The following is a 15,663-nucleotide window of genomic DNA, read 5'->3' on the forward strand; positions in this document are numbered from 1 at the left end:
ACAAGAACAAGGGAAAACCCTAGTTCTCTGTCAAATACCCAAACCCGATTAACTAAACCCCAAGTACTACTACTATGCAGTTTACTCGGGGGAAGGGGGAAAGAGATGAGTAATCAAAAAACTCACTTGTTCAGAAGTTGATAGAGTTATTGTTGGAGTACGAGTAATATGGAAGCAAGCAGGAGCAAGGAATGTCGCTTTAGCAAATCTAACTTGCAGATAGCATGATAGATGGAGAGTACCCACGAAGGCTTTAAATAGCCTCAGGTATTAAGACGACGGTTGAGAGCTAAAGACAACCAATGGCCCAGATCGAAATGATGCTTCGAAATCCGCAACAAGCAAGATCAACGGTCAGAGGGAAGCCACATGGAAACATGTGGAGGCGAGCACCCGATGCAAGAATACCTCCAACCGTCGCACCGCCATTGTGATAATGGATGTATTACCGATTCAATGGAAATAGTGAATGGTATACTAAGGCAAGGAAACGTTTGGACTTCGCAGATACCAGAAGAAAGAACTTGAAAATGCACAAAGAGAGAAAGAGATGGCGTAATGCCAAGTTCAAAACACAAACCCAAGAAGCCGACGATGAGACGCTAGCTATTGGGAAGGAGCATTCCAGGACAAATGTCCTAATGATTCAGAACGGCTGAGAACAAAGGATTAAAAAAGGGAAAGCGAACCCCGCTTTCCAGTGCATCTATGTACAGAGAAAATTCACCCGAAAGGGTTGAATCAACCCTCTCATCAGGATGGGGAGCCCTAACCTGATAAGAAGAAGGAAAATCAAAATCTTGGATTGCTGAAAGAAGGGTTTCCTCCTTGAAAATGGAGGAACAGAGCCAGGTCCGCCATCGGACCTGGAAGTTTGAGGCTGCCTAGAAGACTCGGCAGTTATCCTAGAAGTCTTGGAAGATCCAGACTCAGGAAAGACCGAAGGAGTTTCGGTTTTTCTCTCTAAACCTTTTTGAGAAACTTCAGCAAACTCGCGCCAGAGGACAGTTAGGGTTTTGTTATCACTATCCGACTGTTCGGAAGGAGGAGAAGCAAAAGCTTCCTTACCACTACTATTACTAACACTGGGTACCAGAGAAACCCTATTATCTGCCATTACTTGTTTCAGTAAGGTACAAAAAGAAAAAGACCAGTAAAATTACATATTCAGTGAGGCAAAAGCTTGAGAGCAGGAAGGCGCGAAGCAGACGACAAAGGTTCAAATTCCGGACAGGAAAAATGAAACCTACGAAGACAATGAACCGCTTTTAAAGCACCCGCACGAGTGTTCGGGAATCTGAATGATAGAGATTGATTCAAAATCAACGATCGAGATTAGAAGACGTTTTGAAAGTTTGAACTCACGGATCCGAAACAGGCGTTCGGAAACCGTCGCTTGGGTTACATGAGCCACGACAGATCGACTGCAAGGAGACACGTGGCATTACCCTCACAACGCTCGAGGAAACGTGACCACCGCATTAAATGTGATATGACATTTAATGGAACACGGAGAGACTATTGCCTGACGAAGAACCCAGTTAAAAACCAAGCCCTCGGGATCGACCGAACGCTTGGTCTGGGGGGCTCGTTGTCACATCCCGCCCCAATTCCACCCAGGGGCTACCCTATCTGGGTTACTCGGGAGTGATCCACAGCCCAACAGATCCAGTTTAGGAACGATCATATCCACTTATCACAATAATATAATCAAAAGCAAGAACAATTTATAGTATTCAAGTAATCTAATAATAAAAGTTAAGAAATGATCATAGAAGGATCACAAAGAACATCAGAGTGTGGAATAACAAGTACCAAATCAAAAGACAACTATAGAGTATAGCGGAAATATACTCTACAAACGTGTGGGGAAGGTAGATCGAAATAAGGTAAAGGTTACAACCAGATCTCCAAAGAAGAGAAATAAAAAGGTAAGCAACTAAGTTACATTTTCTTCTAATTTATACAATGTCTCCTCAATAACATAATCATAAGAAACTAAACCAGGTCGGATCTACTCCTGACAAATATAAGTCTTGAACTGATAGCCTTCACCGATGTAGTCACCGTAGCCAAAGTGGTATGAGTCACCAACTTAGTCCTCAAAGTGTTGACCGTCACAGTCAACAGTAGTAGTACCTGCAGAAAAGTCTAACAAATATGTTGCAAAAAGGAGTGAGTTCAAAAGAACTCAGCAAGGAAAGTTATTCCATAATACATAAGCCATATGATATCAATCATGAAATGATGCAGATGATATGAGACATAAGATGCAAATATGATTCTAACTCTAAGTATGCTGGTCTCTATGGTAGACATGCTTTAAGTCATAGCACCATACTTCTTTAGGTAGTCTCAGTCACTCATCACCGGAGGGGGGGGGGAATTGGGTCCTGCATCCCTCTCGGACAAATCCATGGTTAGGGGTTTTGGTCACCACTCTCTCACCTCACCATTTGGTCTAAGTATTGGCGCATGTCAAGGTATAGCCTAGCCCAATGCAAGTCTCTACTTAATCATATCATGTCAGTTCCAGATACGTTCATTCCTCCCCTCTCGGGATCCTTTCCGGTATCCTTCACACTAGAGTCACGGATATTACTCACCGGACTCATCAACCCTATTGGTCATCCACAAATGGTAAACGGGAAGCTCTCACGTCCCCTCACGGATCATTTCACCGGTCTTGAGCGCCCGTGAGCCCAAGTCTAGCCATTTGCAACCCTACCAATAAATGGCCCCTTCCGGGTATCCGCATAGCAATTTATGTCCTCTCACGGAGTGGTTACCGGTCTTGAGCGCCCACAAATCCACACTACTACCACGGGTCGTTCGGTCTCAATGCCCTTCCGAATTGGGTCTGATATGATAGGGACATCCTAGCCATACATCTAGACAAGTCCTATGTATGTCATCCAATGATCCAGGAAAGTGTCAATGGGCATCTTCGGAGAACATTCCATACTATTCCCTCCGATGTCCAAGGACAGAAGTACCAGTAGGGCACTCCCCAATCCCAAATCATACCTAAGCAATCACATGCTTATTTCCATCCATTACATATCAACAATACATTATCATATTGAAAACATGTCATAACATCTCATAATACAGTGTATAAATAAATGACAAGAATAAGTAAACATGATAAACCAAGTAATTAAGCATGGTACTACTGTCATAAGGTAACTATAGTAGTCATATGATATCTAAAATCAACTAATAAGTTAAGTCTACTAAGTTACCAACAACAGTGTAAAAGTCATACAGTCTATGTTATATGGCAATAATCGTCCTTACCTCAAATTGTGAAGAAGATGATCCGAAGTCACAAGAGAATGGTCCAATTATATTCTTAAAGCCCTAAACAAACATACATGAAGTATTAGAGAAGAAATCAAAACAATTGGAGATCAAATGGATCAAAACTTGGCAAAAGTTTCTGACAGCAACCTTGTTGGTCGATACATTGGGTCGATAGTATCGACCAACAAGCATCGACCAAAAGAATTTCGGACAGCAAGCTGGCTTTTTGGGTTTTGGCTCAAAATTGGTCTTTCGGGTCTCGGATCGATACGAAACTTGGGGAACAGTTCAAACACAATATGGAGACACTAATAATCAAAGAATTAACATCATCCAATTGTAAAATTAGAAATGCCCAAATTGGCATATCAAGTTCAAGAGTTGTTAATCATGGCATTGGCTATTTCTTTGGGTTTTGGCTCAAAATTGGTCTTCCGGGTTTCGGATTGGTATGAAACTTGGAGGGATGCTTAAGAACAGTAGCAAGAGACTACGTAGCAAGAATTAACATTATCCAATGGTCAAATTGAAAACCCCCAAATTGAGGTCCTAGGTTTAAACTTGCAAGAATCATGTTCTTCAATGGAATCAATTGAAATTGCAAAAGAACTTAGGAATTTAATCAATAGAATGATGAGCATATAATCAGACCTATTTGCTAAAGAAAATCAGATTAAGAAGATGAACTCATGTTTCCATGAAGAGGAAATCAAAAATAAGAAAGCAAGAATATCAAGTATAAGAAACATAGCATGGAAAGAATGAAGGGAGGTTTAATCAACCCAAGAGAGCTTGTAGAAGAGGTGGTTGCAAGGTTGCAGCACCTTCTTCACAAACTCAGTAGCAAGAACAAGATGGGGTAGGAGTAGATTAGAGAGAGAGTGAGAGATTACATACCTTGGAGAAGAGATTAGAGAAAAGAGACAATGATTCTTGAAGAAGATCAACACCCAAGCCAAGGAGGAGGCTTAGAGGAGCTTTCCCACGTTCTCAGATGTTGAAATGAGTGAAATAATGATTTAGGTTCGAGGTTTCACTTAAAAGGACAAAGGAATATCCAAGAAGCATCATTTTCACGATTTTGGGTTTGTTTTGGTGGATACCTTTGGTTGATAGTATTGACCAACAAGTATTGACCAACGAGTCTCAACAAGATTTTCAAGAATAGTTCAGCAACTTCGAACAGGGATTCGGAAGGCTATACAAGGTCAAATTGAGTGAGGTTTTCTCCTACAAGTCAATAAAGAAGTCTAGTTTCCAGAAATACCTTTGGATCAAGCATGGTAGTTCATTAGGTCTACCAACTAAGCTCACCTTCTTCGATGCGCAAGCAGGATTTGCCAGACATAGTTCAGCAACTTCGGACAGGGATTTGGAGGGCTATATGGGGTCAAATTGGGTGGGGTTTTCTCCTACAAGTCCATCAAGAAGTCTAGTTTCAGGGACTACCTTTGGATTGTGTACAGGAGTTCATTAGGTATTTCAACTAATTCACCCCTCTTCGGTGCGCAGATTCAAAACTAACACTGACAATGCTCTCAAGTGAGGGGCATCATCATCAATGTCCATGGGCTTGGGGTCTGACACCAAATCATCAACCAAAAGGATCCACAAGGACTTTTCCCACCACTTCGGGTCATTGGATCTACATACAATACAATTTTCGGGCCGGGTCAGGGTAAGGATAAGGCCGGACATGGCCTCCTAAGGCTTTCAAGGATTACAACAATGAAATCAAGGTCCAACTTCAAGGTCTAACATTAAACAAGTCTTTCTTTATCCCAAAACAAATAGGGTACCCCGGGCTAGGTCTGGGCTGGATTTCACATTCTCACCCCCTTAAAATAATTTCGTCCTCAAAATTGGGAGAGTACTAGGATTCTAAGGAGATGGAGGACATTGCTTTTATCTTGACTTTTCTTCTCCCAAAATCTTCGGAAAACAATTAACAGTAAAACTTTTGTAAGAAAACAAGGGATAGATCTAACATGCCTTGAAATCAAATCAAAAGTGTGATAATGGCTTTATGAAGACTTCACAAGGATCATGGCAAAGACCAATATGAAGATCATAAAACCCTAAGAATGAAAGGAGATTGTAGAAGAGATGGTTGCAAGGATGCAACATCTTCTTCATAGTCTCAATCACAAAGAATAAAACATAGTAAGAGTAAAGTAAGATCATGGCTTTATGAAGATTTCATAAGGATCATGGTAAAGATCAATATGAAGATCATAAAACCTTAAGAATGACAGGAGATTGTAGAAGAGATGGTTGCAAGGATGCAGCATCTTCTTCTAAATCTTAATCACAAAGGAATAAAACATAGTAAAAGTAGATTAATACAACACAAGAGAGATTACTAACCTTTGATTGAGGAACAGGAGATGAAAAGCTTGAAGTTTTGAAACAATTAGAAGGAATAACAAATCATGAAGATCACACTTGATTTCTCTTTGAAATCATTATGTGGAGAGTTCATAGGGTTATAGGGTGTATGGAGATCCACTCTAGAACAGCAGAGATAGGAGGATCAGTCATGGAATGACTTAAGATCACCCCCTTATCAAAGGGAAAAGAAGGCACAAGAGGAAATAGAAGGGAGAAAAGATCAGTTTCAGGGTGAACTTCTAGCAAACAAAACTAGGCAACTCATACGACAGTCGACAGAGAATAAATCAAATAATGCATATGGTAGGTATGGATTTGGCACAATAGCAAGGTTAGGATTAGGTGGGATTTCACACTCATGATATGGAGGAAATATGATCGAACCGGGTTCATACCTGGTTTGATCCTCGACTCCGGTCGAGACGGAAGGAATTGACTCGCTCCCGAGCGAACCGAATCCGTAAGGTGGCTTGCTGAGAAAGAAAACTTATTCAGCTACAAGCACGCCCTAATTCAACTTATGAATTAGGTTAATTACCCTAATGATGGCAGACTCGAATTGACGGCTGCGGCTAATCATTATCGAAGGGATAAACATCGCATAACCTAAAGGTTATCTCAGGAGTCCTCTACTAGTCCAAACTAGTAGAAGTCTATCGCTCAACGGATCTAACTGTTAAGATCCAACAACTACCCAAAGAAGGCTCAAGTGCATCCGATGAAGGAGATTCGAAGGTACACTCTATATAAACCTCACTACCATACAAGGTGAGGGACTCAGATTCAAATACATACTGGTAGATGTAAACTATCAGGGACTCACGATCTAGATCACCTTTCCCAGTTCTTCATTCCTTAGCTCTGTGTTTCTAGCAGAGCCATTTGTGATTAAGTTCATCAAAGGACTTAGCCTTCGGAGGTGGACTCCCGACCCTCGCGGTCGGGCCACATCTGACGCTTTTGTTTTGCAGGTCATCACGAGAGGATCTAAGGGCTGAGCAGATTTTGGACGCATCACAGACTCACTTCTTCAGTGAAGTAACTACAACTACTGCATTGTCTGCATTGTTGACAAATGGGTTTTTTGTTACTTACTGTTTCTATGTAGGTCCTCTATTCGTTACTGCAGAAATTTACTTCCTCAATGGTAAAATATATCAAATGCCAAGGGGACAAGCGAGATCAGTCAAGTTGGTCTTTAGTTTTGTCTACCATACTTGAAGCAGATATTGGGTCTATGAAAGGAAGTGGCAGTATCTACCTCAAATATTTTTGGATCTATGAGAGAAAGATGCTATACATCTTTTTAGTCCTTATGCTAGCAGATCCGGAGAGCTTCTTATCTTTGACAGTTGTATACATTTGTTAGCTTGTACAGTTTCAACCTAACCTTTATTGATTTAATTTTCTTAGCTCTCAGTGTTGCTTAAATGGTGCTATTATTATGTTTTATTTCCTAAGGAGGTATCAGGTTCGTCTGCATTAGTGTCCTTTGTCCTGTATCAGTTTGGATTGAAGTGGAAAAAACAATTATATATGAAGTGGGTCTCATGCAGGATGCAGCAATGCAGGTAGGACTTAAATATGGGTAATGTGATTGTGTAATTCTCATTTTAGATTTTCTTTTGTTTTATATAAATTTAAAAAAAAATTAAAAAAAAGTAAGGAAATCGAAGAGCAGGAAGAAATGGTAGATGTTAGAACTCGAAGTCTTGAACTGGATCGTCATTGTGAACAAAGCAATAAAGGTGTTAACCATCAGAACGAGGGCAAAAATAACGACACTTAAGGACGATAGAAGGACTAATTAAAAATGTATTGGGCGAAAGGAAAGAAGAAAAAAAAAAAAAAAAAAACAAGCGTAGAGCCAATGTACAAGCTTTAGTGCCCCCCCCCCCCCCCACTGGTGGATTTTTATCTGCTCCTGTACTGACACCTTCCCATTACCTTCAATTGGTTGTTAGATTTTAGACATATGGATCATTCCAATCGGATGAACATAAATCCATCTGAAAAAACACACCTTCAATTGGTTGTTAGATTTTAGACATGTGGATCATTCCAATCGGATGAACATAAATCCATCTGAAAAAACACACATTTCGTCTCCAATTCTTTGCCAATGGTGGGTTAGTAAAGCGGTTTAAGACCCAACACCTCCCACGAGGAGGTCTAATATACTAGGATGGGGATGGGAATGAAAATATTAATGCCTCTGAATGGGTGCGAACCCAAGAACTCCCTGTGGGAGGTTGGGCCTTTAACCGCTTTACTAACCCACACCATTGGCAAAGATTGAGGACTATGAAATGTGTGTTTTTCTAGATGGATTTATCTTCATCGAATTGGAATCGTGCACGTGTCTAAAATCTAACGGCCAACTGGTGGTAATGGGAGGGTGTCAGTACAAGAACGGATAAAAACCTACCTTTTTTTTTTATTTTGTTTTAGTATGAGAGATCCAAAAATAGCTAGAGGGGCAAAGTAGACTTTCAATGGGAGTGGAGTTATTCACGTCGTGTGAGGGTTGCCAATAAGCGGAACTTTATTAGGTCCATTTCTGACAAATAAATGTACCATTCATTTTCCTCTAGATGAAGGACACATATTTATCAATCACATCCAAAGGTTGAGGTAAGATTTAAAGATATAAAAAAAAATTATTTTAATTTAATCTTGACCTTTGGATGTGACTAATGGACATGTGTCCTCCATCCAAAAGGAAATGAATGGTCCATGCTTTACTATTAAAATTCCACTAACAACAATGCAAGTATGGCCTTAATGTACAGATCCATCTAGGACCTGAACAATAAGCTCAAAAGCCTAATCAAGAGAATAGGTTAGGCTGGGTACGTTTGTTTGAGTGGAAGAGTGAGGTTAAGGTTGAATATTTAGTTCACTTACTTAACCCATCTTGTAAGAATTTGTTGTGAAAACAGTGTAATGGTAAGGAATTATGTATCATTTATACTTTTTACGATTATGATTATATTCATGGTTAAGGTCAATGTTAAATGTCTAATCTAGCTTGCCTAACCTAACTTTTTAAATTAGGTTAGAGTGCCAATTAGAGTTCTAGAAAGCTCAATCTAATGTAAACCCAATGGAGCCCTAGGCACGCAAATTCTCTGCATCCAGTTAGGGCGTGCATTTGTTCTTTGGTGGCTACCCTACTCAGAATATCAAGCAACCAATCCAAGTACCACAGACAAGGCATTAAGTGGCCAGATGCATGGATGCACGACCTACTCAAAGGCAAACTAAATCCAAGCCCTAGTTGCTAATAATTATGTAGTTTGCCAGCTTTCAATGGCCCTAATTGCACAAATGATGAGAAACTTGGAGCTCAACAGGGAGTATCTCTCAACTTTTAATCTCCTTCTTCTTGCTTTATCTAATTTTTTACTAACTTCTTCCAATGATAGGTAGTTATCAAAAGTTTATTCCAATGGCAAGTTATCTGCTAAGTTGCGGGAGCATTGCAGAGACAGAAGTACTCATTAGTTGCAATACCTTGACACATTGGTGGAAATTCTTCTGGAAGCTACCCATTCACCCGAAGTTTAAATCTTTCTTTTGGCGTCTATTGAATGTATGTAGTCAGTTAAGTCTATTCTTGCCTGATGGTCGAAAATGGACCCTGTGTGTGAACTATGTGAAGATAAGACGGAGATCTATGGCATTTGTTCATATCATGTGAATGGACCAAGAGGATTTGGGCGGTAGGACCCTTGGGACTCGAACTCAACACTTAACCACCAGAGATTCGATACTACACCTTTGTGTTTCTTTTCTAGTTGACACATTGTTGGTCAAAGAAACCTCTCAATGGTTCTTTTACAGTTTTAGTATTACTTGTTCTTATTTATGGGTAGAAAGGAATAATGTGATGTTTAAGAAACAAAAACCCAACCCGGTTTGAGTTATGAATAATATTTGTTTTTGGATAACGGAGTTTCAATCGGAATCTTCAACTATACACCCACCTAAAGAACTTCACCCACCCTTTATTGATAATATTATTCTCAATTACATTACATTTCTAATGAATTATCTCTATCTCACTCACCAGTGTTTTTTTGTGTAGGGGTACTTCATGCATCTTTAAAGAAAGCAAGATGGAGTGGAGGGATAAGTGCAAATGGCAAACTTATGATGGTGGAGGCAAGTGATGTGAATGAGAATGATAAGATTGGTGCTACCCTTTTTGCAATCACTATGGGACTAAACCTAGCAAAGAAGGAAAATATTCCAATCGCTTATATATGGTGCAACGATGATAGATTCACATCCCTATTACCAAAGTCTCCAAAGATAGTGTGGCCGCTACAACATTTGACAAAGTCTTATTTATATAGTGGTTAAAATGAAAAACCTAAAAGTGACTGCTTGCTCTACTTTTCAATCCCCCATTATTTACAAATTTTAACCTGACAATCAAGGAAGTAACTGGAGCTAATGGATATGCTAGGACTAATCTAAATATGACGTCTCACTCTGACAACACGATGTAATCCTCATCATGCTTAATATAATTTTTTTTCCTCGGGATAAAATGTAAAAATAAAAACCAAAAGTAGAAGAAAAAAAAATTGCTAGCCCATTAATGAATGATGACTGATGATTGATGAGTTCCCGTTAGGTGTAGGACATTTCATATACCCGGCCAGTGTAGCGTACTTCAACTCTTCAAGAGTCCATTTGGCTAATTTGGCTTCAGTGTTGCCCATTATTGAGCTGCCTACGGTCAAGATGTAAAGTGGTGGTAAAGATTCTATCTCGACCACCTGTTTTGTTTTTTTTTTTTGGTTTTAGTAGTGTAGTTCAAAAAGGGTGGTTGAGATTACCACCAGAGTTGGTCTGGACCACAAGCAGCTCAGCGCTACGCATTAATTGCGCATCATTGAAGCTCAACTCCCATTTGGTTGGATTTTTGTTTGTGCCTACGCGGATATTGTCCATGCAGGCACAAGGTTTCGACATGTCTCACACGTTTAATCCAACAGTTTTACTAAAGTCTATTTATTAAAAAAAAAATTACAACTTACAATTACACGACCCTAATTTAGGATAATTTACAAAACAAGGCCATACTTGGAAGAGTTAGAAAACGATTCGAATTCAAGAAAACCCTAGCGAGGAGATCTTATTAGCTCTACCGCGTCTTTGCATCCAAAAATGGATATGAAGACACTGAGTTGAGTCTTACCAGAAAAAAAAAAGGAATTGGTGTCATAAATCCCATTCCTGAGTTGAGAGAGAGATGAATGCTTGAGAAAAAGAGCAGGGAATAACGTCGGTGAAAGCATTTTAAGTTTAAAGAAACCACCACCTTCTTACTCTAAAGACTAAAATTTTAACTCTTAAATGTTCCGTGTTGTCGTTATAATTTGAGGAGAAAAAAAGAAAAAAAATACCACCACTCAAAATCCATCTTCTTCACCAAATCTCATATTCCTTTTCAGTTAAACCCTAGTTGTAGCCTAGTTGCAGAGAAAGGGGTTTTAACCCAAAAAATGTCTTGAGTTCCCATGATTTCTTTGGGGATAAAATTGCAGCAACAAAGGAAAATTTTGGTGTGGTACTTCGACTTCTCTCACAATCGAGTGTTGCTCCTTTCTCACAATCCGTTAAATCCGGATATGGCTTGGGGTTGGGTTGGGACTCGGGAAAGATGAAAGGGAGAAAGAGGCCCTCATAGTGAATTTGATTATCATTGGGGTGGATTTTGTAAATTTGTGAGATCTTTTTAAGTTAATGATCTTTTTTTTTTTTTAATTTTTTTTAACAAATAATAACTTATATTAAACTCTCTAGGCTAATGCTAAAGGAAAGGAGATTAGTGTTTACAAAACAAGGCGGGGACTACCACCAGATACAATTAAACTGAAGTTTTTTTGAGCCACGGGCTAAGAAATCAACAAGAGAGTTACAAGATCTATGGATAAAGCAGAAACTTACATAAACTAAACTAGCAGAGAGCCTCAGAATTTCCTAGACTAACCCATGACTTGGCCAATCTAGAGACTGGACTTGGCCATTTAAGGCCTTTATGGCTACGAGGCAATCTGAGAAGATTACAACCTGGTTAATATGCAAATTACAAATAACTAATAGGACGTCTCTAATTGCTTCTAATTCTACTGCAAGTGCTGAAAAATCAAACCCAAAAATAGTATTTGCAAGAACAAAATGTCCTATAGGACTCCAAACAATGTTGCTCCTCCCTGAATGCCTTGAAGATTTGTCTCACGAAACATCTGAGAAAACCTTGAAACAAGTTTGAGGTGGTGAGAAATTTGTATCTGAAGCACTACTGTTGCTTGCTGAGATGTCTATACTATCAATTAGACCCTAGAAAGAAGTATGATCTTGCACCCACTGAACTTCGCTGAGTAACCTACTCATCCAAGTTATAGCATTATAAAGTGAAACACTCTTCCCACTAAATAAAAATTCATTTCTTGCATACCAAATAACCCAACAAAGTATACTAATGATTGTATGCACATGTTTAGAATGATCAGAATCTCCAAATTTTGTATCCAAAAAATTCATCCAATCATGAATAGAGTTACCTGCAAATTCATTTGTGTCAATTCTAAGGGGAGAAGCTCTCCAACAAGCTTTTGCAAATTCATAGTATTAGTTATGATCACATTACTAAAATACCCCAATTTTTAATCCTTAGATCAAAACAATAATACGTGTTGCCTCCTTGAGCCTGCAAGGGAGATAACCCGCGCAGGCGCCAACAAAAAAATCCACCCCTTTTGGCTCCACTGCACGTCAATCCTTTTGGGTACTTGATAAGGTTACCGCTCGGAGTAAGCACAACCCAAATTTACTCTGCAAGTGAAACAACGGCGGCTCTCTTCTCCGTCTGAGACTCTCTGCGACGATTGCGGCGCTGTTGCCAGCACCATGGAGCGCGAGATGCAATGTGATACCGTGCAAATGTTGACTTCTTAAAACAGGATTATAAGGTCAGAATCTCTCTCTCTCTCTGTCTGTTTTTTGATTCAGTATAAACATTCCAAAACCCCTGTTACGAAACCTCGCAAGCCAGCGTTTAAAAATTTCCTGAACCCAGTCATACACAGTGTACAAGCAAGAAGGTTCCATGCCAGAAAAGAATAGAGAAGGAAAAACTGCCATCCGGAATCTTAAAATAATCACTGAATAGAAAAACCTGATTTTTACGCTATAGATGTATTCTTATAACATCAAATCTTCATCCTTCTGTCATGATGAGAAATTGAGACATACTGGGTCTAGATTTGAAGCATCCCAGCTAGACAAGCAATATGTTGATCAAGCTGGTGGAATACACGCTAGTAAATGGTCAATTATCAGTGTCTACTGTAAATGATAAAATGATGACATCTCCTTTGTATGGTAAACTGAAATCAATTCTATATACACGCAACCAAAAGAGTGATTGCCAACCATACAGATACAATAACTTTAATTTAGAAAATTCAATGTTGAAATGTTTTCGGGTCTCAGTCACATCGATTGGATTGCTACCTATAAGTTAACCATCAAACTGCTGTTACAAAAAATAAACAACGATGACAACAAGATGAAATCTTGTCCAAACTAAATGGGATAGGCTACATGGATTCTTGCCTTCTAATTAGTTTTGTTTGAGGCCATACTAGATACAAGGCCTAAGCTATGCATATCTTTTCTCATCACTTCCCTTAAAGGTTATATTAAGTTGGTCCCTAGTTCTTCTAAGTTCTTCAGTTTGAATTAAATTGCTTCTATGAAGAGGGGCATTTACAGGCCTTTGTTGGATGTGTTGGGCCACCTTAGATCACTTGAAATAAAAAAAAGTTTTCAAAATCCTCTTTGAACAGGGTACCTTACAATACCCTTTCAAACTTCTAGGAGTTCTATAAATTGATCCCATTTATATGGACAGGCCACCCTATGGATGGAAATGATAAGTCAGGTGTGTCAAGATAATCAGAAAATTGCAAGTAATCAAGCAATATAGAGTGTTAAGGTTGGTGGAAATACATCATCCAAAGATACGTATTAACAGATGTAAATATGGGGTTTAGACTACTTATCTGATTTATTCATAAACCTATTCAATCATGTTCATGATGAGCAATAAATACAAGGTCCTTCCCATATAAGGTCCTTCCCACGAAGGATCTAATTTCTTTTGATGGCGGGGATCTAAAGCTAAAGTATTCCTTAACACCAAATCTCCCGCTTGGTACTGCCGACGCTTTACTCGGGAATTATGTGACGCTATCCTTCGCTGATAATGTTGGGTTCGGGCAACTGATTTTGTCCGAACTTCATCTAGTAGTTCGAGGCTATCTGGCAATCCTTGTTCATTTACTTTTTCTTCGAATTCTCTTTCCCGAAGTGTCCCAGCCATTACTTCGACGGGTGCTAATGCATCAGATACATAAGCCAATTTAAATGGAGATTCTCCGGTGGGAGTCCGAACTGTAGTTCGATAGGCCCATAGAACATTGTGCAATTCTTCAACCCATAAGGCTTTGTCAAACTCGAGTCTTTCCTTTATTCATCGAGTAGCGTTCGGTTGGTAAACTCCACTTGCCCGTTGCTCTATGGGTATGCTACTGATGACATTCGATGTTCAATCAAGTAAGTGTTGCAGAACTGCTCGAACTTTGGATTGTCGAATTGTGTACCATGGTCGGTTACAAGGATTTTTGGCATCCCGAACCTATAGATGATAGATTCCAATACGAACTTTTCCACATTATTTTCAGTGATGGTTGCCAAAGCATTAGCTTCTACCCATTTGGTGAAGTAATCAATTGCTACGATGAGATATTCTCTTCCGCCTGCAGCCTTGGTGAATTTTCCCATAATATCAATTCCCCACATCGCAAAGGGGATGGGGTCTAGAATTGATGTTAGGGTTTCAGCTGGCCTTTTCGATACTATGGCATGGATTTTGCAATTGCTACAGCGACGAACGTATTCCATTGCCACCTCTTGAAGCTTTGGCCAATACAAACCGAGCTTTAAGATTTTGTGGGCCAGAGCTCGACCGCCCATATGTGCCCCACAAATTCCTTCATGAACTTCTGCCAACGCTTTTTGATCCTTCGGGACCCAAACATCTCAAGAGGGATCCAGCATAAGATCTTCGGTACAACCTTCCATTATGCATTACAAACCTTAACGCCCGTACCTTGATTGCTTTTGCTTCCTTTGGATCTTCTGGTAGATTATCATCTCTGAGATATTCCACGATTGGGTCCATCCAACATCCAATTTCAATATTTTAATATAGGATATCTCATTTTTCTGACTGCTTGGGAATGCTAGTTCCTTAATGTAGACCAAAGGGTCTATAGTATTTTCTTTGGCGTTAGCCAGTTTCGAAAGCTCGTCTGCCATTGCATTTTGTTTTCTTGGAATCCGACATACTTTCAGATTCTTGAATTCCTTCTACAACGCTTGCACGATTTCTTGATATTTCTGCAATTGGGGCTCCTTGACACCATACTCCCCTTGCACTTGATTGACAATAAGCTGTGAGTCACTAAATATAGTTACCTCTACTATTTCCAGTGCTTTTGACAGACGAAGTCCCGCTATCAAGGCCTCATATTCTGCCTCGTTGTTGCTTGCTTCGAATGTGAACCTCAAAGCATAGTGAATTGTGAATCTTGCCGGGCTTTTCAAAAGAATCTCAGCCCCAGCTCCTTGCTTATTGCTCAAGCCGTCTACGTATATCTCCCACATGGTTGGAATACTGGGTTCGGCTACTTCCTCAGTCGGTGTAGTGGTTTCTACCACAAAATCGGCCAATGCTTGGGCCTTGATTGCCGTTCAAGGCTTGAAACTTACTTGGAATTCTCTCAGCTCGACTGACCATGCTACCATTCTTCCAGACAAATCAGGCTTACAAAGAACTTTATTAAGAGGAGAAGTAGTCAATACCTCTATCGGATGTGCTTG

The sequence above is a fragment of the Hakea prostrata genome, chromosome 2 (genome assembly GCF_041222555.1).
Source record: "Hakea prostrata isolate BN-2017 chromosome 2, UWA_Hpros_2, whole genome shotgun sequence".
Lineage (NCBI taxonomy): Eukaryota > Viridiplantae > Streptophyta > Magnoliopsida > Proteales > Proteaceae > Hakea > Hakea prostrata.